The following is a 23,506-nucleotide window of genomic DNA, read 5'->3' on the forward strand; positions in this document are numbered from 1 at the left end:
ACTATGTATTTCAGCCAACATCTGAATCGAGCTAAAGGCAAGAGCTGCCTCTTTCAAGGAGAGGGACACTAATCCGGACACTTATAAGAAATCCCGCTATGCCCTCAGACAAACCATCAAACAAGCAAAATCAATACAGGATTAACATTGAATCCTACTACACCGGCTCTGATACTTGTCGGGTGTGGCAGGGCTCGAAAACTATTATGGACTACAAACGGAAACCCAGACGCAAGCTGCCTAGTGACACAAGCCTACCAGACGAGCTAAATGCCTTTTATGCTCGTTTCGAGGCAAGCAACACTGAAGCATGCACAAGAGCATCAGCTGTTCTGGATGACTGTGTGATAACGCTCTTAGTAGCCAATGTGAGTAAGACCTTTAAACAGGTCAACATTCACAAAGCCGCGGGGCCAGACGGATTACCAGGACGTGTACTGAAAGCATGCGCGGACCAACTGGCAAGTGTCTTCACTATCATTTTCAACCTCTCCCTGACCAAGTCTGTAATACCTACATGTTTCAAGCAGACCACCATAGTCCCTGTGCCCAAGAAAGCGAAGGTAACCTGTCTAAATGAATACCGCCCCGTAGCATCTCAGTAGCCATGAAGTGCTTTGAAAGGCTGGTCATGGCTCACATCAACAGCATCCTCCCAGATACCCTAGACCCACTCCAATTCGCATACCACCCCGACAGATCCACAGATGACACAATCTCAATCGCACTCCACACTGCCCTTTCCCACCTGGACAAAAGGAACACCTATGTGAGAATGCTGTTCATTGACTACAGCTCAGCGTTCAACACCATAGTGCCCACGAAGCTCATCACTAAGCTAAGGGCCCCGGGACTAAACACCTCCCTCTGCAACTGGATCCTGGACTTCCTGAATGGCCGCTCCCAGGTGGTAAGGTTAGGCAACAACATGTCTGCCATGCTGATCCTAAACAATGGGGCCCCTCGGGGGGTTGTACTTAGTCCCTTCCTGTACTCCCTGTTCACCCACGACTGCGTGGCTAAAACATGACATGAAGTTTGCTGACGACAACAGTGGTAGGCCTGATCAGTGACAATGATGAGACAGTCTATAGGGAGGAGTTCAGAGAACTGGCAGTGTGGTGCCAGGACAACAACCTCTCCCTCAATGCAAAACAAAGGAGCTGATCGTGGACTACAGGAAAGGAGGGCGAAACAGGCCCCCATTCTCATTGACGGGGCTGTAGTGGAGCGTTTCGAGAGTTTCAAGTTCCTTGTTGTCCACATCACCAACAAACTATCATGGTCCAAACACCAAGACAGTCCTGAAGAGGGCACAACAAAAACCTATTCCCCCTCAGGACACTGAAAAGATTTGGCATGGGTCCCCAGATCCTCAAAACGTTCTACAGCTGCACCATCGAGAGCATCCTAAGCAGTTGCATCACCGCCTGGTATGGCAACTGCTTGGCATCTGACCGTAAGGCACTACAGAGGGTAGTGCGTACGATCTAGTGCATCACTGGGGCCAAGCTTCCTGCCATCCAGGACCTATATAATAGGCGGTGTCAGAGGAAAGCCCATAAAATTGTCAGAGACTCCAGTCACCCAAGTCACAGACTGTTTACTATGCTACCACATGGCAAGTGGTAAATTTGATTAGATTTTAAATAAAAATACATTTGATTTGATTTGGTACCAGAGTACCAAGTCTAGGACCAAAAGGTCCCTTAAGAGCTTCTACCCTCAAGCCATAAGACTGCTGAACAATTAATCAAATGGCCACTGGACTATTTACATTGACACTGCTGCTACTCACTAATTATTATCTATGTCACTTCACCACTACCTACATGTTCAAATTACCTCAACTAACCTGTACCCCCGCACACTGACTCTGTACCGGTACCACCTGTATATAGCCTCGTTGTTGTTATTTTGTGTTACTTTCGATTACTCTTTACTTTATTTGGTAAATATTTTCTTCTTGAACTGCACTGTTGGTTAAGGGCTTGTAAGTAAGCATTTCATGATAAGGTCTACACTTGTTTTCGGCGCATGTGACAAATAAGATTTGATTTGTATATGTAGCTGTACGCTACCATGCTCTTTAACACCAGATCTTACTGTGTTGTGGGACCTTAACTACCAGTTGATTATCAATTTAGAACCTGAAGGTTAATACAGCTAAGAAAACATGAATATAACATCTCTGATGAAAAAGGACTGCATTATAAAAATACACGACAGTAAACTATGGCCAAACTTTACCAAATTAAAGTGTGAATGTCTCATGCAGAGCAACATGAGCTGATCAATGTTTAGCCTGTATAGAGAAGCTTCCCAATAGTTTAGTGGTTTATATGCCTCTGCTGGGGCCCCTCTGCAGCCTGTCCAACACCACCCGCAGCTGATAAAGCTTTATCACTGGGCCACAAGACTTCCACTCACTGGGAGAAGCTATTTAGAAGACAAATAGGTGAAGGGAGCACACGGTTTGGTTACAGTTGAACTGTTAAACATGTCTTAACAAACCAATCCAATTTGCAGAGTCACTCCATACACTATACAGATGCTGGGATCAGGTTTCCTTTTTAATGACTACCAATTCCCTCTAACAACTTCAACCATATGTCACAATCTGGCTCTTAGATGGTGACAAGCAAGGGAGTCCACACATTGGCAATTGAATAACAACAAATATTTATTAAATAACAAAGTATAAAACTACAAAGGAAAACTAATCTGTGAAGTGTGAAAGTAGGCATGTGAGGGATGTAATGGAGATGCATGGATGAAGGTGAAATGTGTGTAATCTTGAAGGGTGCACCTAATCCAAAAACATAATCAACCAGAGCACAAAACAAAATGGTGCTTGTGGAGAGAGAGAGAGCCAAGACTGGGCACCAGGAACTTTTATCTCCTAGTTGATCCCAAACCCAGGTGTAAGTTGTCACCTTAACGACCGAATCAGCTCCACCTGTCCCCAATCTGAAAATAAAAGCACAAACAGAGAGTGAGGCGGGGAGAGTGAGGCGGGGAGAGTGAGGCGGGGAGAGTGAGGCGGGGAGAGTGAGGCGGGTGTAACACATAGCAAGTGAGGGCCCTCACGGCTGTCTGCATCAGTTGAAGGGTAGTGGGCTATGTTATCTTTACTGATCTCCAGTGGGGGTTTGGGGGCAGTTAGGACTCGTTATGAATGCACTTTCTTCTCACACATGCACTATTGGATCTAAAGATTACTTCAAAAGCTACAGAGCTGACGATTGTCTACTAATATGTATAGGCTGGTGACATGAAATTACAATTTTATTTATCCAAACAGTTCATTTGTATCGTCACATTTGTTTCTAGATACATGTTATTTAGAAGACGCTTTTATTTATGCTGCCATCTCTGAGGTCTTTTACAGATAGAGCCAATCAATTGGGCAGGAACATGGGAGACATTTTAAGAGCATATAAAGTATTCCTTAAAAGTAGCAGAACCTTTCCAGTTCAGCCTGAGAAAGAAGGCTATAGCTCAGTGTAATACTAGTCACACCGGCACTGCAATGCTTTGAGATAGATTTGATAATGTCAGGAAGATCAATGTGTCTCAGACAAACTGGGTTCGTGGCTTTGACAGTATATCGAATGTGGATGATAAAGCGTGTGCACCATATTACCTCGGCAGGCAGGGTGGCTAGGCTAAGACACGGCATGAATCAGGGATCTGTGGTTAGGCTAGGACACTGATTCCCAACCGGGGTACTAGAACCCCTGAAGGTACCTGTCCTATCCACAGGGGGTACTTGAGAAGACTCATGAGACCATAGGCCTACTGATAAAATGCACATGAGGGGTACTTCACTGTCTCATAATGGTTGAGAGGTCTTTGAAACGTCAGTGGGACAATACTAACAATTAATAACTATTCTTAAGTGAATGACAAACAGCCCTAAATAGGGAATAGTCTGAGCTTTGTACAAATGACTGCTTATACATTGTTCTCGACAAAGTTGATGCCACATGGGCAATTCATGGTAATTATTTGTTCTCTCAAATGTGATACTGATAGTGCTGAGCACGGGGTAGAGAAAGATAAGCACCCAACACAGAGCAACAGTTAGCAGTGCAGCGTTGTGTAGGTTAGCTGTCATCAACAGATGTTTTATTTACGTGACAGACCTCTAGGCACGCAATCGGCTGCCCATATAAGTAGGCACAGTGGCTTACTTTGAGTTTCTGTCACGTATGCACCATGTTGTCTGGGTGGATGTTTTCTACGTTTTCCGTTAGGCTTACCCCATTTCATTAATTCCATTTACTGTATGAATATGACATGTAGTATATGAATAGGACATGTATGGAATAGGACATGTGGGATAGGAATAGGACATGTAGTACAGGAATAGGACATGTAGTATAGGAATAGGACATGTAGTATATTAATATAACATGTATGGAATAGGACATGTAGTATAGGAATATGACATGTATGATATATGAATAAGACATGTACGGAATAGGACATGTAGTGTATGAATAGTACATGTAGTATATTAATAGGACATGTAGTATAGGAATAGGACATGTACAGAATAGGAATAGGACATGTACAGAATAGGAATAGGACATGTAGTATAGGAATAAGACATGTAATATAGGAATAGGGCATGTACAGAATAGGAATAGGACATGTAGTATAGGAATAAGACATGTAATATAGGAATAGGACATGTACAGAATAGGAATAGGACATGTAGTATAGGAATAAGACATGTAATATAGGAATAGGGCATGTACAGAATAGGAATAGGACATGTAGTATAGGAATAAGACATGTAATATAGGAATAGGACATGTAGTATAGGAATAGGACATGTAGTATAGGAATATGACATGTAGTATAGGAATAGGACATGTACAGAATAGGACATGTAGTATAGGAATATGACACATAGTATAGGAATTGGAAACGTAGTATAGGAATAGGACATGTAGTATAGGAATAGGACATGTAGTATAGGAATAGGACATGTAGTATAGGAATAGGACATGTAGTATAGGAATAGGACATGTAGTATAGGAATAGGACATGTAGTATAGGAATAGGACATGTAGTATAGGAATAGGACATTTGCGGAATAGGACATGGAAATTGTTAATTCCATACGGTAGTCTTTTAACTAGCACGCATAGCAGCAAAATAAACAAATGGGTTTATGTCCTCAGAATTTCTCATAACAAACAGTAATGTTTTTTGGAGATCTATAGAGTGACAGCTGCTACTGCATTAGTCCTCATGATGCGGCAGCGCTACATACAGCCTCTTGTAATAGTTATCACACTCTGATTCTCTTTCATAAGCAGGGGTCTGCAGTGGCCTGCTCGGTATGGGTCAGGGGGAAGGTGATAAGACTGTAATGAGAAGGGAAAACACTTAGTGATAGAACACACATTCCTATGTGTCAATCTTATCTTTAAGCACGGCAGTGGGGTATTTGTTTTCAGAAAAAAATAGTGATTCATTGTGAGTCAACACTTCTCCCAACATACAGATTATAGAAAAGCAACATAGGCTGTGTTTACATAGGCAGCCCAATGCTGATCTTTTGCCCAATGATTGGCAAAAGATGTGATCTGATTTGTCAAAAGACCAATTAGTGGCAAAAGATGTGATCTGATTTGTCAAAAAACCAATGATTGGCAAAAGATGTGATCTGATTTGTCAAAAGACCAATTAGAGGCAAAAGAACAGAATTGGGCTGCAGGTGTAAATGCAGCCATAGTTGTCAACTCCTGGAAGCTAAATGCCATGAAGAACTTTAGAATTCTAGAGCAGGGTTTGATTTGATTTATATTTGAGAAAAGGCTTAGGCCTGAAAAAAATAAGATACGGCCTCTCGGGTGGTGCAGTGGTTAAGGGCCACCAGAGACTCTGGGTTCACGCCAAGGCTCTGTCGTAACCGGCCGGGACGGGGAGGTCCGTGGGGCGACGCACAATTGGCACAGCGTCGGAGGGATTGGCCGGTAGGGATATCCTTGTCTCATCGCGCACCAGCGACTCATGTGGCGGGCTGGGCGCAGTGCGCGCTAACCAAGGTTGCCAGGTGCACGGTGTTTCTGGTGTTTCTGGCGGCTGGCTTCCGGGTTCGATGCGCGCTGTGTTAAGAAGAAGTGCGGCATTGTTGGGTTGTGTATCGGAGGATGCATGACTTTCAACCTTCGTCTCTCCCGAGCCCGTACGGGAGTTGTAGTGGTGAGACAAGATAGTAGCTACTAAACAATTGGATACCATGAAATTGGGGAGAAAAAAGGGGGGTACATTTTTTTTGTTGTAAATAATAATAATGTATTGTTGTATTGTTTGATTATACAAGGCCAACACAATCAATATTGCAAGTTTGATTTCTGGAGCACCATTTCATTGTTATCTGCAATTGAACCATTCAGCAAAGAGTGCATAGCTGTTTTGTTAACACTGGAGCCAAACTGAGATAGAATAGACATCGGACAAAAGGAGGAAGACTGTATAATAGAAAGACGCCGTTATCACAAAAAATTTCATGTTTGATTATCATACTAATTAAGCATAAAAAATTCAGAGCCTCAATGTTAGAAGAGAGGTTGGTGGCACTGACTTTTGTGTTTGCCCAGGCACTAAAAGGTTATGGCTTAAATTGCCATCTGACAGAGTCATCCCAGGGCTTTAAAAAAGGGAACCTATTGCAGCTTTCTGTGGAAATTCTTTGTGGGCTGTGTCTGGAACAGTAATGTCCATCTGATGGCTGATGGAGTAAACTCTCTTTCTGTATGCTACCAAGCAACTGAGACTGAGGCATGATCCAAACACCACGTCCCTCAAAAGAAACATGTAGTGTGTCAGGCATGGTTATCAAATCTCCCTCCCAAAATACAGCAGATGAAAGATTCCTAGAACTCTCATCGCATGGATATCACATGAAATCCACAGATATCCTAGGTTAAGAAGTTTCTGTGCAGCATATTCAGTTCAGTAATTGCTTTTGTGAAATAGCACTCACGAGGCATCACAACAAGTAATGAAGGCCAACATGTTGTGGCAGTGTGAACTCAACTCTCAAATGCTTATGTTCAAAGCAAATTGAATTGCTCAGACACATTACACTTTTCCCCCTCTGAACTTTCAGCTTCCATTTGTTTGGCATGGCAACTATATCAGGCAAGAAATAGCTTTTGGATAGAATCCACCAAGCGTAGAGGCGGTGGAAATATGTCCATCTGCAGGCCTGCCTAATATACTGAATGACTCAGAGCACCTGCCAAAATTGGCTTATTACTCCAAATGACTGAGTAAAACATTTATACACACTTTAGGTGCCACCAGAACTATTTTAACAGACATTGGTGATGCCTGAGTCCTTTAATAGAACTGCATGCTGAGTGTGTAATGCCACACAGCTAAGTGTGAAATCTACATCCCTGCTCCTGTAGACTGGAATGCAGCGCAGTATTGATATGAATAAACAAATACATTGTGTTTTAGATCATTTGTCAGTTAAACAGCATTATCAACTGTAAAATGCCATTGTAAGTACAGTCAATGTTTAGAAAGGCTAGTCCTAACAGTTCATATATTAATTGATTTTTCTCATGACAGGATCAATGCTGCATGAAATACACTACACATAGTCACAGAAAATAACTAGTGAAACAGGAAATTGATCTGCTGACAGATGAATGCACTAAGGCTAAGCCTTTCCATTCTGTCTCAAATAAATCACATTGTACAATCTTTAACACAATGGTCACTTTTTCAGATTACAGCGAGTGACAAGTATTGTATATCAAAAGTATGGTCAGGATTCCATACAAAGAACAATTGCAAAATGTTAATGTCGTTCTCAGAGAGGCCATTGCAAAAGAGCTCTTTATATGTGCAGACGACCATGACAGACCAAGCATGACCCATTTATATGTGAGCACTGACAATAACTGAGACCTGCACAATATCGATTAGGAGTCTTTTGTTGGATTAGGATGGGATCAAACCTCGGAGAACATAAAACGAGGAACAGGATAAGAGGAGCATGGTAATGTGAGTATCTGATCAAATCCTACATCTAAAGCATCAAGAAGAAAATGGTGGGAGTTGAGTAAGCAGTTCACTATGGGACAAATCCAAATGTTAAGCCAAAGTTTTACTTCGCTGTCTACAGCTGAGTAAAGTTTAAAGAAATTGGCAAGTAACTTAAATCAACTTTATCTCATCGATTGTTTCTTTCATACTTACTGTGCCATTGATAGTAATGACCGGAGAGAAAGATCTACGCGTTCGAAGGTTCTTAATTTTAAGGAACCATATGTGCTCCAGGTGGTTCTTAAGAAACTGCAAACAACTTGATTGATGGCATTAAAATATTTCAATCATTGGAATCAACATATTTTTACAAAATAATCCCTTTGGCCCCAAACCTCCCAAGGGCCATACCTCACTTTCTGACCACAAAGTACACTTTACCCTGTTGACAGGTACTGTAAAAGAAAATACCCTTTACTCAAATGATGGATGTCTCTCTGCATGAGACTTTGGGATGGAGCGAAAGCTACATTTTAACAAAGTTTTAAACTGCACAGGCAATTCTTTCCCTCAGAAGTCCACGTGAAAGTACAATACTTGCTGTATAAGGGATGAGGGTAGTACTTCACTAGATTTCTCCAACAAAGCAATGGTGGGCATTGTTTATATTTTCCTGTGTAGACATGTACTGTACAGTTGATAGGATCCGAATCTCTGGCATTTTTAAAAATTATTGGTTGAGCAGGGAGTATGTTTGTGGGAAAGAGAAACCTTAGAGTACACACTACCATGAAGTGATTGATGGGAATAGGAAGGACATTAATCAATCAGGATAGACACATTCAAAAGCTCAAAATCAAATAAGCAGTAAAACGAACTGTTATTGTTCCCCAGTCTGAAGTGAACCCAAATCACATAATGTTCAATATGGTAATGTGGGTTACACATTTCAACCTCCCTCCTTCCACCATGTTAGAGTCATCTCTTCCAATGTGCATTTGCCAAGTCAAACAAACACATCATCTCCTGATGAGACAGTTAGTTGGCCTTCTTGTCTAGATGCTTTAATAGTAAAGAACATGTGCTTGGGATTTCATGGGAAGATGGGATAAACAACAAGTCTGATATTGCAAAGCAAATTGAAATCACAAGTGACACAATCACATAAGACAATTGGATCGATTTCAGGGTTGGATCTCAATGTTATGATTTCCAATTCCATTATTTAAAATATATATATACATTTCCCAAAAATGTCATATCAATGTAAAAATGTTTTCATCTTCCCCAAGGCAGGAAAAACAAAACCAATTGTATTATTTTAGGGGGTCAGTGTAAATCAAATAAAACTTTGAAATGTAATTTATTTGTCATGTATTTTTGGAGGTATAGTCAATATTTCACCATTACTTACAAGAACCACTTTCTGATGGTTCTGAATTGCTCTTTTTTTATAACCATTACAGTAAATTGTGCTTAGTACAGTGAGGGAAAAAAGTATTTGATTCCATGCTGATTTTGTACGTTTGCCCACTGACAAAGAAATGATCAGTCTATAATTATAATGGTAGGTTTATTTGAACAGTGAGAGACAGAATAATAACAACAACATCCAGAAAAACGCATGTTAAAAACGTTTTAAATTGATTTACATTTTAATGAGGGAAATAAGTATTTGACCCCCTCTCCATCAGAAAGATTTCTGGCTCCCAGGTGTCTTTTATACAGGTAACGAGCTGAGATTAGGAGCACACTCTGAAAGGGAGTGTTACCTATATAAAATACACCTGTCCACAGAAGCAATCAATCAATCAGATTCCAAACTCTCCACCATGGCCAAGACCAAAGAGCTATCCAAGGATGTCAGGGACATGATTGTAGACCTACACAAGGCTGGAATGGGCTACAAGACCATCGCCAAGCAGCTTGGTGAGAAGGTGACAACAGTTGGTGCGATTATTCGCAAATGGAAGAAAGACAAAATAACTGTCAATCTCCCTCAGCCTGGGGCTCCATGCAAGATCTCACCTCGTGGAGTTGCAATTATCATGAGAACGGTGAGGAATCAGCCCAGAATTACACGGGAGGATCTTGTCAATGATATCAAGGCAGCAGGGACCATAGTCACCAAGAAAACAATTGGTAACACACTATACCGTGAAAGACTGAAATCCTGGAGCGCCCGCAAAGTCCCCCTGCTCAAGAAAGCACATATACATGCCCATCTGAAGTTTGCCAATGAACATCTGAATGATTCAGAGGACAACTGGGTGAAAGTGTTGTGGTCAGATGAGACCAAAATGGAGCTCTTTGGCATCAACTCAACTCGCCGTGTTTGGAGGAGGAGGAATGCTGCCTGTGACCCCAAGAACACCATCCCCACCGTCAAACATGGAGGTGGAAACATTATGCTTTGGGGGTGTTTTTCTGCTAAGGGGACAGGACATCTTCACCGCATCACAGGGACGATGGACGGGCCATGTACTGTTAAATCTTGGGTGAGAACCTCCTTCTCTCAACCAGGGCATTGAAAATGGGTCGTGGATGGGTATTCCAGCATGACAATGACCCAAAACACACGGCCAAGGCAACAAAAGAGTGGCTCAAGAAGAAGCACATTAAGTTCCTGGAGTGGCCTTAATCCCATAGAAAATCTGTGGAGGGAGCTGAAGGTTTGAGTTGCCAAACGTCAGCCTCGAAACCTTAATGACTTGGAGAAGATCTGCAAAGTGGGACAAAATCCCTCCTGAGATGTGTGCAAACCTGTTGGCCAACTACAAGAAACGTCTGACCTCTGTGATTGCCAACAAGGGTTTTGCCACCAAGTACTAAGTCATGTTTTGCAGAGGGGTCAAATACTTATTTCCCTCATTAAAATGCAAATCAATTTATAACATTTTTGACATGTGTTTTTCTGGATTTTTTTGTTGTTATTCTGTCTCTCACTGTTCAAATAAACCTACCATTCAAATGATAGACCGATCATTTCTTTGTCAGTGGGCAAATGTACAAAATCAGCAGGGGATCAAATACTTTTTTCCCTCACTGTATATTTTGCCTAATAGGGCATCAACATTCCTCTAAATAAATTCTCATTAACCAAAATGACATTCTCAGTTCACAGTGAATTATAGGCTTTAACAAAGTCTGGAATATGACAGTGTCTCAGAATATGAAAATGACAGGAATATGAGCCCAAAAATTCTAATTTATCCTTATTCACTCAGTTTCACATTACAGGATGGGTGAAAGATTTGGAAACAAATCTCAAGAAATTAAAAACATCAAAAGGCCAACCCCAGCAGTGACTTTCACAACTGACTGAGCAGAGATTGGAATGGCTAAGATGAGACTGCACAAAGAACAACCTAATAATGCAGATGCACTGGCCCTGGTAAATATGGGCAAGGAAGATTTACAAAACCCTGAGGAGGAACACTGGACTGGGCAGTTTGGGTTGGCTGGCCTGGATGTTTGGGAGCGGCACCAGTTTAAAGGTCCAGATCACAAGACTTGAAGACTAACTGTGTCAACACAGCACCCTGAGGAAGACGGTTCACTGCAACCCAGCATTAAACCATCATCATGGACTGAGGTATCCTGGCCTTGTCTGCCACCAACACGCTCACAGCATACTGTGTACAATAGGATGGACTCTTTCTTTACAACCAGGAATGATTGCAGATGTGTAACAGTAATAGACCATAGATATTCATGCACAATGTGTGTGACCTCTGGTGTAAAGTGGGCAGTCAGAATAAATGGTGTACATTATCTAATGCAAAGTTATTTATTTATTATATCCTCACTATCTGCACATGCAAAACGTGACAACTTAACACAGGAATATCATGTTAAATGTCTTTACTCTCCAGTAATGTCCATAGTGTAGCAACACATTTTCTATTCAGTGTTCATGTCATTAACCTCTTCACTGCCAAATCAACCTAATTAACTGCACTTGAAATATAAGTGTTCTTATCAAGTGATCTGGTTATAACACCGGTAATAACCAGATCCATTAACATACAGTACCAGTCAAGAGTTTGGACACACCTACTCATTTAAAAGTTTTTCTTTATTTTACTATTTTCTATGTTCTAGAATAATAGTGAAGATATCATAACTATGAAATAACACATATGGAATCATGTAGTAACCATAAAAGTGTTAAACAAATCTCCTCCATGCTTCACGGTGGGAACCACACATGTGGAGATCATCCGTTCACCTACTCTGCATCTCAGAAAGACACGGCGGTTGGAAGCAAAAATCTCAAATTTGGACCCAGACCAAATGACAGATTTCAACCGGTCTAATGTCCATTGCTCGTGTTTCTTGGCCCAAGCAAGTCTCGTCTTTTTATTGGTGTCCTTTAGTAGTGGTTTCTTTGCAGCAATTTGACCATGAAGGCCTGATTCACACAGTCTCCTCTGAACAGTTGATGTTGAGATGTGTCTGTTACTTGAACTCTGTGAAGTATTTATTTGGGCTGCAATTCCTCAGGCTGCAGCAGAGGTAACTCTGGGTCTTCATTTCCTGTGGCGGTCCTCATGAGAGCCAATTTCATCATAGCACTTGATGGTTTTTGCGACTGCACTTGAAGAAACTTTCAAAGTCCTTGAAATGTTCCGCATTGACTGACCTTCATGTCTTAAAGTAATGATGGAATGTAATTTCCATTTGCTTATTTGAGCTGTTCTTGCCATATTATGGACTTGGTCTTTTACCAAATAGGGCTATCTTCTGAATACCACCCCTATCTCGTCACAACACAACTGATTGGCTCAAACGCATTAAGGAAAGAAATGTAGGTCCACAAATGTACTTTTAACAGGGCACACCTGTTAATTGAAATGCATTCCAGGTGACTACCTCATGAAGCTGGTTGAGAGAATGCCACGTGTCCAAAAGCTGTCATCAAGGGTGGCTAAAAGCTGTTATCAAGGGTGGCTGAAGAATCTCAAATATAAAATATATTTTTATTTGTTTAACCTTTTTTTGATTACTACATGATTCCATATGTTATGTTATAGTTTTGACATCTTCACTATTATTCTACAATGTAGAAAATAGTACAAATAAAGAAAATACCTTGAATGAGTAGGCGTGTCCAAACTTTTGACTGGTACTGTCCCTATTTTATAAAAAGTGATTATGTAACTCAAGATATTGTTTGCAATAAACAGTCATGAATATAAGTCAAGGACTACCAATGTCAACCTATGAAAAGCTAAGACCATTTGGAGCATCAGCCACACAAAATGTACCATCATCAGGTGTACTGACATACAGCCAAATACATCCTCATTGTACTTCGTACACACAGCAGAAAAATCTGCATCTCTGCCCTAAGTCACTGACGACAGACATTGCTTTGACCCATAAGATCTAGTAACCATCCCTTGCATCTCATGCAGCTCATAACTTATTTATTGTGTGATGACGAAGCAGTGAATGAGATTGATGTGATTCCAAAAAAGAACCTTGAATATTGTCATGAACTAAGTCATTATGAATTCTGACAATGTGTACCTCTACAAACCTTTCACTAAACATATGACTGTACAACTGAAATAAATGACAAGGTTTCCATGATCCTTCTCACTTTTGTCATTGTGTGAGAGAGGGACAGACTGAGAGACAGAGAAAAAGAGTGAGTGAGACAGACAGTGACAGAGATTTAGAGACATAACAGAGCGAGAGAGAGAATCAAATTGAGAGAGAGACAGACAGACAGACAGACAGACAGACAGACAGACAGACAGACAGACAGACAGACAGACGGACGGACGGACGGACGGACGGGCGGACGGACGGACGGACGGAGGGAGGGAGGGCAGACAGAGAAGATGGGCTGAGAGAGGGTCAAAGAAATAGTGAGTGAGAGACTGAGAGACAGAATCTTGACTATGAAGAGAGATACATTTAGATGTAGAGTCTCTCTCTCGCTCCAGGAGAATAAACCCTGGACTCTCTCTCACTATAGGAGAATAAACCCTGGACTCTCTCTCACTATAGGGGAATAAACCCTGGACTCTCTCTCACTATAGGGGAATAAACCCTGGACTGCATAATGCTCACAGTAACTGCGTGGGGTTGGAAACAGTCATGCTACAAAAACATCCTTATCTCCTCAACCTCAACTCCTTGGGATGGAAACAATTATCCGGCTGGAGTTCAACTTGATTCCTATCAGGTAATTCCTGTTACAATTGGGTTTTTAAAAGTGGCAGGCCGGTAAAGTATTCATTAATCACAACACAACCTACTGTGGTTTATAACACTACTACTATACAGGCCAGAGTATATCAAAGGTGGCCAAAGCCAAGCAAGGCGCTGTGGTGTAGACGACAGATTAACCCAATGACAAAGCCAGGATTGAGCCATTTGTTGTTTTTCAAAGTTAGGGTGTCTAGCCAATATGATTATAAACACCAATGAACAAGTACAAACAAAATACAGTTTGGTATGTTCTGCAAGGACAATTATGATGCTATGGTCACATAACCACTGATGAAATCATTTATCAGACACTTACCAGATAGTCATTCTGTACAGAAAGGGATACCTATCTGATAACCCTAAAGGACAGGCAGCTTCTCTGCAACTATTAGCTTGCATAACACACAAACAAGAATGTATTCACACAGTGGAATGCAGTCAAACAGTAGGTCAGGGGGAGTATTCAAGAGGCCATCTCATAATTACAACAGTGATGCGTACTAGATGACCAACGGATTATGTTCACTAATCAAAAATGGGTACAAATATGCAATGGGATCTTGCGACTCTTGGCATCAGAAGAAAATTAAATTAGGTCAATTGTTAAGAGAGAACAAACATGAGTTTCATCATTCACATTGCCCATCAATATCAAAAGTGTGCACATTTGTTATATTCAGTGAATAAGGGCTCTAACAAGAATCAGGGGCTCAAGTAAGTATACCTTCTGCAAATGAAGAGCAACTATTAACCTAATCATGCAGTGCCACCTAGTGTAACAGCTGAGTCTGAACAATCTGCCTTAAATGTTGTAAGTGACCACCGATATAAGCTTTTTACTTGCTTTGTGGTGATGGGCACAATGTTCACACTTGTGCAGTGAGAAATGTGTGCGGAAAAAAAGGAATGGAATATTTTTAATAGATGTTCGCTATAGTCCTTGCAAATACTTTTTAGTAATTTAACACAGAAATGGATTGGCCCTCTTTGCTTATCTAGTCATTTTAAAGTTGGGTAGCCTATGCTGGATGCAACACTCTCTGGCCAAGGGCATGGTTAATGGAGTGGTTACAATGTATAAATCAAACGTTTGCCTGAAAATTCTCATAAAAGGTCTGCGGTGAAGCCCCGGGAGCAAACGAGTTTGGTACAGGGACATATAACATTTTCACATTTGATTTGATTCTGCATTTGAATTTTTAAATATTATACTAAATTTAACTACAGAGATGCTTTTTTCTTTCTGAGTGCTAATCGGGACATTTCCGGGCACAGCTCTAACTGGGGACAGGCAACCAAAATCAGGGACTGTCCCTGTAAATCAAGGGGAAAATTGGAACAAATGGTCACGGTTCCGGTCTGCTTATGGGGTGGCTCTCCCATAGGCACCAATGCATTAGCAGAGTCTGGACTGCTTAGTTCAATGGCTGTATATGAACCAAACAATGGAGTGAGTGAGATGTTTTGCTTCCTCTTCCGTATCAGGTTAAAAAAACATTTTTTAAGCCTTGAGACAATTGAGATACGGATTGTGTCTGTGTTCCATTCAGAGGGTGAATGGGCAAGACAACATATTTAAGTGCCTTTGAACGCGGTGTGGTAGTAGGTGCCAGGAGCACCGGTTTGAGTGTGTCAAGAACTGCAACGCTGATGGGTTTTTCATACTCAACAGTTTCCTGTGTGTATCAAGAATGGTCCACCACCCAAAGGACATCCAGACATCTTGACATAACTGTGGGAAGCATTCGAGTCAACATAGGCCAGCATCCCTGTGGAACACTTTCGACACCTTGTAGAGTCCATGCCCTGACGAATTGAGGTCGGTCTGAGAGCAAAAGCAGGTGCAAATCAATATCAGGAATGTTTTCCAAAATATTACACTCAGTGTATACAGGGCATTCAGAAAGTATTCAGAACCCTTGACGTTTCCCACATTTTGATACATTACAGCCTTTTTCTAAAATTGATGAAATGTTTTTTTTTCCCTCATCAATCTACACACTATACCCCATAATGACAAAGAAAAACTGGTTTTTGCAAATGTATTAAAAATATAAAACGTATATATCACATTTACATATGTATTCAGATCCTATACTCAGTACTTTGTTGAAGCACCTTTGACAGCGATTACAGCCTCGAGTCTTCTTGGGTATGACGCTACAACAAATTTGGGGAGAACGGGCTCGTTCTGATGACTGGAGCAGAATAGGTGGAATGGTATCTAAAACATTTTAAAAAAGGGTTTTCAGGTGTACTCCAATCAAGTTGTAGAAACAGCTCAATGATGATCAATGGAAACAGGATGCACATGAGCTCAAATTCGAGTCAAAGGCTTTGAATACTTATGTAAATAAGGTATTTCTGTTTTCTATTTTTCATGCATTTTCCAAAATGTTAAACCTGTTTTTGCTTTGTCATTATGGGGTATTGTGTGTAGACTGTATAAATAATTTAATACATTTTAGAATAAGGCTGTAACAAGATGTGGAAAAAAGTCAAGGGGTCTGAATACTTTCCGAATGCACTGTATCTCTCTATAATGTGTGGGAATACTTTGGAAGAGATTTCCCAAATTAAAATCATTTGGGCTGATTTGCTGGTGTTTTTACAATCTTTTATGTCCCACAATTTAAAAAAACAACAAATATATACAGTATATCACAAAAGTGAGTACAACCCTCACATTTTTGTAAATATTTGAGTATATATTTTCATGTGACAACACTGAAGAAATGGCACTTTGCTACAATGTAAAGTAGTGAGTGTACAGCTTGTATAACAGTGTACATTTGCTGTCCCCTCAAAATAACTCAACACACAGCCATTAATGTCTAAACCGTTGGCAACAAAAGTGAGTACACCCCTAAGTGAACGCTGTCAAATAAGTGTTAAAAACATGTGGATAAAAACTGGAACATGGAAGATCCTGGATAAAAACGTGTTTTTAAAGCTTATCTTATAGCGAGGGACATATTCAACCCAACGTATCGTAAGTATTGTTCCTAGAGATTAGTGTTAGGGGTCATTCCACCAATTCTGTGCCTTTTGAGAAAAATAGTTTTCACCTAATTTTAACATTCTGTCATAAGGACCACATGTTCAACTTCATAAAACCACATGTGCCATCTCATGAGGTTAAACTCTTGAGATGGCAATCAGCAGTTGAAACAAGAACAAACAAAGTCCTCCCTGCCACTGTTTTGGCACGTAAAGGGCACTTACAATAGTATTTTTATTTAATTAAAGGGGCAATCTGCAAGCGCTACATCCATTGTTGGACTAAATTAATGATATACTGTATATGTACCACCCATTGATTGTTGAAGAATATAAATGATAAACGCTTCATGAACTGTCATACCCCATCAGAACCCAATATATCTTGGGTTGACAATTTCATGTTAAATCAGCCATAAATCCCTTTGTGACAGGGGGAATGGAAGCTTGTTGTGTGCAACAGGGCATTGAAATGGAATGCAAGCTTCACGAAAAAAAAAAAACATGTAAAAAAAGGATTCTAGCCTGTCTATGGGTAACAGGGTTGACGTTTTATGCTCGGCCCACTCAGTTTTCCATAACATAACACCAGAAGAATTGGCAAAAACAGTAGAACCAGCTCACCTGCTTGTACCATATGATTTCACTATTAGATTTCAATGTTTCTTTTGAAAAAAATATTTACAAGGAATACTTTCCCCATATTTAAACGAGAGCTCAGATCACATAACAAGGATGAAATTACTTTGCCAAAGCAACCAAATAACCAGGGCTGTACAATGATGGTGAAAAGTCACAGAGTCACATGAAGCTACCGAAAGTGGGAACCCTCTCCATTGGGTCAGGTAGGATACATTCATATTATGAATAGTCCTTAACAAATATGTCATTTAGTAGGCCTATTTATTATATAGCCTTAAAGTAAAAATGACACACTTGTATTACAGTAAAGTAAATGCCACGTTTACCTGTTCTGGCGCACTTCCTGGAGAATTGCAGCTCTGTGTGGATGCATCCCACTAAGCATGGCCCGACGCCGACGTCTTTTGGACGGCTTTTTTAGGGCCAGTCTTGATCATAGGCGTCTATGCTTGGTTCAGATTTTGGTCTTATTTGGGGACTGAGCTCATTCGAATAATACCCAGCATGCTTTACAAGTGTTTGTTTAACATTTACATTTTGGTCATTCAGCAGACACTTTTATCCACTTTTCTGCAACCGTTATTGAGGATGTTTATTTAACCTTTATTTAACTAGGCAAGTCAGTTAAGAACAAATTCTTATTTACAATGATGGCCTACCAAAAGGCAAAAGGCCTCATGCAGGGACAGGAGCTGGGATTAAAAATATATATTTTTATAAAAAATATAAATATTGGACAAAACACACATCATGACAAGAGAGACAACACAACACTATATAAAGAGAGATCAAAGACAACAACATAGCAAGGCAGCAACACATGACAACACAGCATGGTAGCAACACAACATGACAACAACATGGAAGCAACACAACATGGTACAAACATTTTTGGGCACAGACAACAGCACAAAGGGCAAGAAGGTAGAGACAACAATGCATCACGCAGGGCAGGCACAAATGTCAGTAATAGTGTCCATGATTGAGTCTTTGAATGAAGAGATTGAGATAAACTGTCCAGTTTGAGTGTTTGTTGCAGCTTGTTCCAGTCACTAGCTGCAGCAAACTGAAAAGACAGGCAACCTATGGATGTGTGTGCCTTGGGGACCTTTAACAGAATGTGACTGGCAGAACGGGTGTTGTACTGTATGTGGAGGATGAGGGCTTCTTAGATATCATGTTTGACTACTTTGAAATTCATGCTGTTTTAAAGATTGTAAAATAGAATATGTATTACAGCTCCAATCTTCAGTTGGCTCCCCTTTCCTATATTAAATGGATTTACAAATTATTATTATTATATAATGCTTACTTCATTGAGAAATTTGGCCATTATTTGGAAATTAATGACCAAAAAAGACATCTTGTCAATGTCTGTAAATTGTGTCTTTTCAACTTTAATTCAGAACTGAAAAGGAACCTGATTGAATCCGGCAAATATACATTTTCAACATCCGGAAAAGACTTATTTTAAACGTCAGGAAGATACATATGTTCACCTTTTATTCAGAACATTTAATGAATGTCTGGAAAATACGAATCTAAAATTCATATTTTCAATGTCATTTTGCTTACTGGGTGTAGCTTCTGTGCAGAGGTCATGATGACTTGAAATCATTGCCTGAAGTAGAAAGAAGCAAGTCTGAAGAAAGCATTCATCACAGACGTTGCCAAGATACAGAGTAACAAATTGTATGTTGTGCAGCTAAGCAACAACCGTAAACTAAGGCTTGGGAGCATGCTGTGTGCTGAGTCAAAAAAGCAAACCTGTAATACTGATTGTGGCGTGGTAGACTACCACTGGAAATGTTCAAGTGCAGGGAATTACTTTTCTCTCCATATTCGTTGACACTCCTACTGCTGCACCGAATCCTGACGTAAAAAAAAATACTTAACTCAGCAAGGTGTATTTAGTGGGAAGCGATGAGTCAGCTTGAGCTGCGTGTGAACAGGTGGCTGACTTCAATGCATCTCAGACATTAGCGTTTGTTGTCACTGTCTGGGCCAGCCAGCACAGTAGCCCCCTTAGAAAGTTGTTGCTTTGAGTAAGAACCACGGACTGAGTTTGCCAATGATTCATTTTCAACTATACTAAATGCACGAATATCACTAGTAGTGATGAAATAATATTTGTTTTATTATTTAATTTCCATGTGAAATTACTATTTTACAGCTTAATCTCGATGAGGTTGTGGATGGTCAGACCTCAGTCAGTGCTCCCACTCATTGGGAAAATAATGCAACAGATCAGTACAGACTCCTCTCTCTGTCCAGAGTATCCTTCATCCTGTGGCCTTCCAGAATTCACCAGGAGAGCAACAGAATTGGCTTCGGGCAGGGACTGCCATGCCATTGTTGAGAACTGAGTAATGTTGACTGCCTACTGTATATCTTCCATGGATCAACTTTACCTCACGTGATCCTCACGGTTTGCTCATACTGTAGATGGCTTGCTGATGTATAGCCGAAAAACAAATTAAACAAGCACTTCACCCAGACACCTGTCACAAACAGCCACCTGGACACACAAATAGGCCCATCACAAGCTCAAAGGCAGCATACTCTGCAATTTGGCCACCCCTTCCCTAGCCACACTCTAATTTTTATATAACCAATCAACATGAGCTTGTAAGTGGCATCGGATAATGAATGATGACTGTGACTGAATTGATTGTACCGACCTCCCCTGTGCTCATAATACTGTAAGTGTTGTGTGTGCAGACTGGGCTGTACCGGGGGCTGTTCATCTGGGGGCTGAGCTCTTGAAGCACTGGTACAATGTGAGTGTTGTCTGGTGTGTGCCAGTCTATCTTTCCTCCCCCTGTGATGGTAAGTAGGGGCTTAGCAAACTATTATCACAAAAGAAACATGTGCATAGTAAAAAGCACAATCAAAAAAAGGTAGAGGAATAGTATTGGTATTGCTGACAGTATTGGTGCTGAAACTGTATAGTGATCCTGTTCCTTTTTGCAGACTCCTTGGCTGGTATCTGTGAGGCAGTAGGGATCCAGGATGTCCGTTGGTACCTGTATTGGGATATGGAGCAGAGGGGTGTGGGTGTGCAGAAAATGATGGCGGATCTGGAGATGGCTCCAGAGCAGAGTGTCATTGTTCTGTCTGCTTCTTCTCACTGCCCTACTGGTTCAGACCTCTCCCAGAAGCACTGGAGACTTAGTCCTCACAGAGTTTATGGTGGCTACTGCTCCATAACCCAAATGTTTTTACAGTCTTTAGTAATGATGGCTGTTATCAATGTTTTTTTTTTTTTTTCTTTGGAGGTTGTCGTTCTTGTAGTCCTGTTCAGTCTCCTCGTGCTCTCTTTCTCTTCTTCTCTCTGAATCTTTCTCTCTTCTACACTCCCAGAGGAGTAGGTTTTTCGCTGTCTTCCTTCTGCCTGCACAGGGCCCATGCCACGGGGTCTTTGAATAAGACTCCTGGCCAGTGTGTCAGTGTGCCTCTCTAGGGATGGAGCTTCTGTCCTTCTCCTACAGCTTTGGGCTTTATGGTGAGTCACGTTAATGGTTCACTTGCCTCTCAGTGTATCTTTCATCGAATGTGACGATTGCAAGATCCCAGCACATACAGTAGACTGACAGTTAATCTCTGTAGGTAAATGCATTGTCTTATATAGTAGGCATCCTCAATTTGTCCTTACTGCAGTCGAGAGGTTTGGGCACATCTTATGTGCCCTAAAGCAGAGCTCCAAACTGCTAGCCATTCAGTCCCAGGCCTAATCATTCATGATAAGCTAAATGGACCTCTGTACAAATCCCTGTCCTAGGCAGTAGGGAGTGAAGAGCATGGTGGAGAGAGGCATGCTGGTCAGAGAGAGGTTGAGAGAGAAGCTCAGGCTTCTGGGATGTCCTGGCAGCTGGGATCACCTGATCCAGCATGGTGGACTGTACTGCTGCACTTGGCTGAATGGTGAGCAAACCATCTTAGTCAAGCTCAAAATTTGTCATCTTTTGACCGATTCAAACAGAACAATGTAGCTACTCCATTTAGGCATTGCAACTTCCGGTCTACATTGATCATGGAATTGGTCGAAAGTCTAAGAGCATTTGAAAACATCAAGAAAGGTTGCTTTTATTTCTTTGCTTTTAAAGAACCAGCATTCTCTACCTAGCCTTTGCTGTCAGCACTTTTCTCACACAATTTCCATGTCTAGTTTGTCCACTTTATTCTCAAATATATTCATTATACCGATTTCAATGATGCTGTACAGTTTTCTTGAACTGAATTTAACCCCTTTTAGCCGAGCTGAGTTGGAGCAGTCATGCTTTGTATAAGTGTCTGATAAATGACATAATATACAGTATTATGTCCATGTCCACAACACTCAATATAATAATTGCCAGTTCTTTTGTACTAATACATTACCTGGTACCAGTAAATGATGTAAAATAAAATAAGTGCTATGTTCCATGTTGAAAATGTATTTTCTTTGATCTTCAATTATGACCTCTTCCCCTGTCTCCTTTAGTCCAACAATGGAATTAATGGAAAATAGGAGACATATCTACCTGCTTCCCAATGGCTATCTGAATGTGAGTGCTATCAACAGCCATAACCTAGACTACGTAGCTGAGTCCATCCGACTTGCATTGACCTCTGTCTTCTGAAGTCCGGGCCTCATTGCATTATAGTGACAACCTCTATAAAACTCTTATTCAGCTTGACTAAATCCTGTGAAGGAAGCATCTTTATGTCACATAGAGTACCAAACGAATGAGGGCTAAACGCATAAGGAAAATGGCTTTTAGTTATAATTTGAAACCAAGTGTAATGTCAAGCTTTCAAATAGAGATAGGGGATATTAATTATTATCTGCATAGCTGGAGAAATACAGTAGTATAGCTGGAGGCATGTAGTTGTGGTGTGATGGTCCAGTAAGGAGCACTCTTTCCTCTGGTCCCAACCTGGTCTCAGAGCATTTTGTATGATTCTGTATGTAAATCTGAGACACCCCATTTAGTATGATATGTTACATTTCGTATGAAATGTATTCATTTGTGGATGTCCATCACCCATTTCATATGATATGTTATGAATTACAGTTCTTATTATATCTTACGAATTTGTAAAACGTATGATACTGTACGTGACCGACCGGATATATTCGGTCTTATGTAGCAAAAAGTTTTTTATATTAGATAAAAGTAGAGACTCAGAGCTAGAAAACGGTATATCATACTCGACTGTTGTGGAACAATGGAAAATTAATTATCCTTTGACAGTTGATAAAAATTATTACCTCACTTTAGAGAAAATGGCCCTGGGAATGTTTTGGTACACCTACTGGAGAGCTCTTCTTTGTCAACAACCGTTCAGCATCATTCACACCCTCTAAAGCCTTATCCCCACCCATCTCTTTAAGGATTCACATGTGAGGCCATGTACAAAACAACCAAAGATTTAAGACTAAAGGCTGGCTTATACAATGTGTGTATTAATATATTTATTCTGGAGTGCCAGAGTGTGCTCAGAGTGCGCTCTGGGCATTAGTAAACTCAGAGCGTTGTCAGATTGTCCTTTGGAAAATTCAGAGCATTTCACTCTCAGAGCGTTCACTGGACACTCTGGCCGAGGAGTAGGGTTGATCCGAGCGTTCTGACCT

The 23,506-nt window shown here is 40.7% G+C and overlaps 1 protein-coding gene across 5 annotated transcripts in view; it reads left to right on the top strand.

Moving 5' to 3' along the window:
* Positions 1–22,221, top strand: part of LOC118393198 (beta-1 adrenergic receptor-like) — a 28,270-nt gene extending 6,049 nt beyond the window's left edge. For 2 of the 5 annotated variants that reach the window (XM_035785635.2, XM_035785638.2), the window contains one exon: positions 11,250–13,617. The gene's annotated coding sequence lies outside the window, so the exon portion shown is untranslated. Of the gene's footprint in view, positions 1–11,249; positions 13,618–14,075; positions 14,167–20,862; positions 21,395–21,670 lie in introns of those variants that run through there. The other 3 variants (XR_008063917.1, XM_035785637.2, XM_035785636.2) reach the window with 3 other exon arrangements.
* The last annotated feature ends 1,285 nt before the right edge of the window (positions 22,222–23,506 follow it).

Source organism: Oncorhynchus keta, chromosome 14, assembly GCF_023373465.1.
Source record: "Oncorhynchus keta strain PuntledgeMale-10-30-2019 chromosome 14, Oket_V2, whole genome shotgun sequence".
NCBI lineage: Eukaryota > Metazoa > Chordata > Actinopteri > Salmoniformes > Salmonidae > Oncorhynchus > Oncorhynchus keta.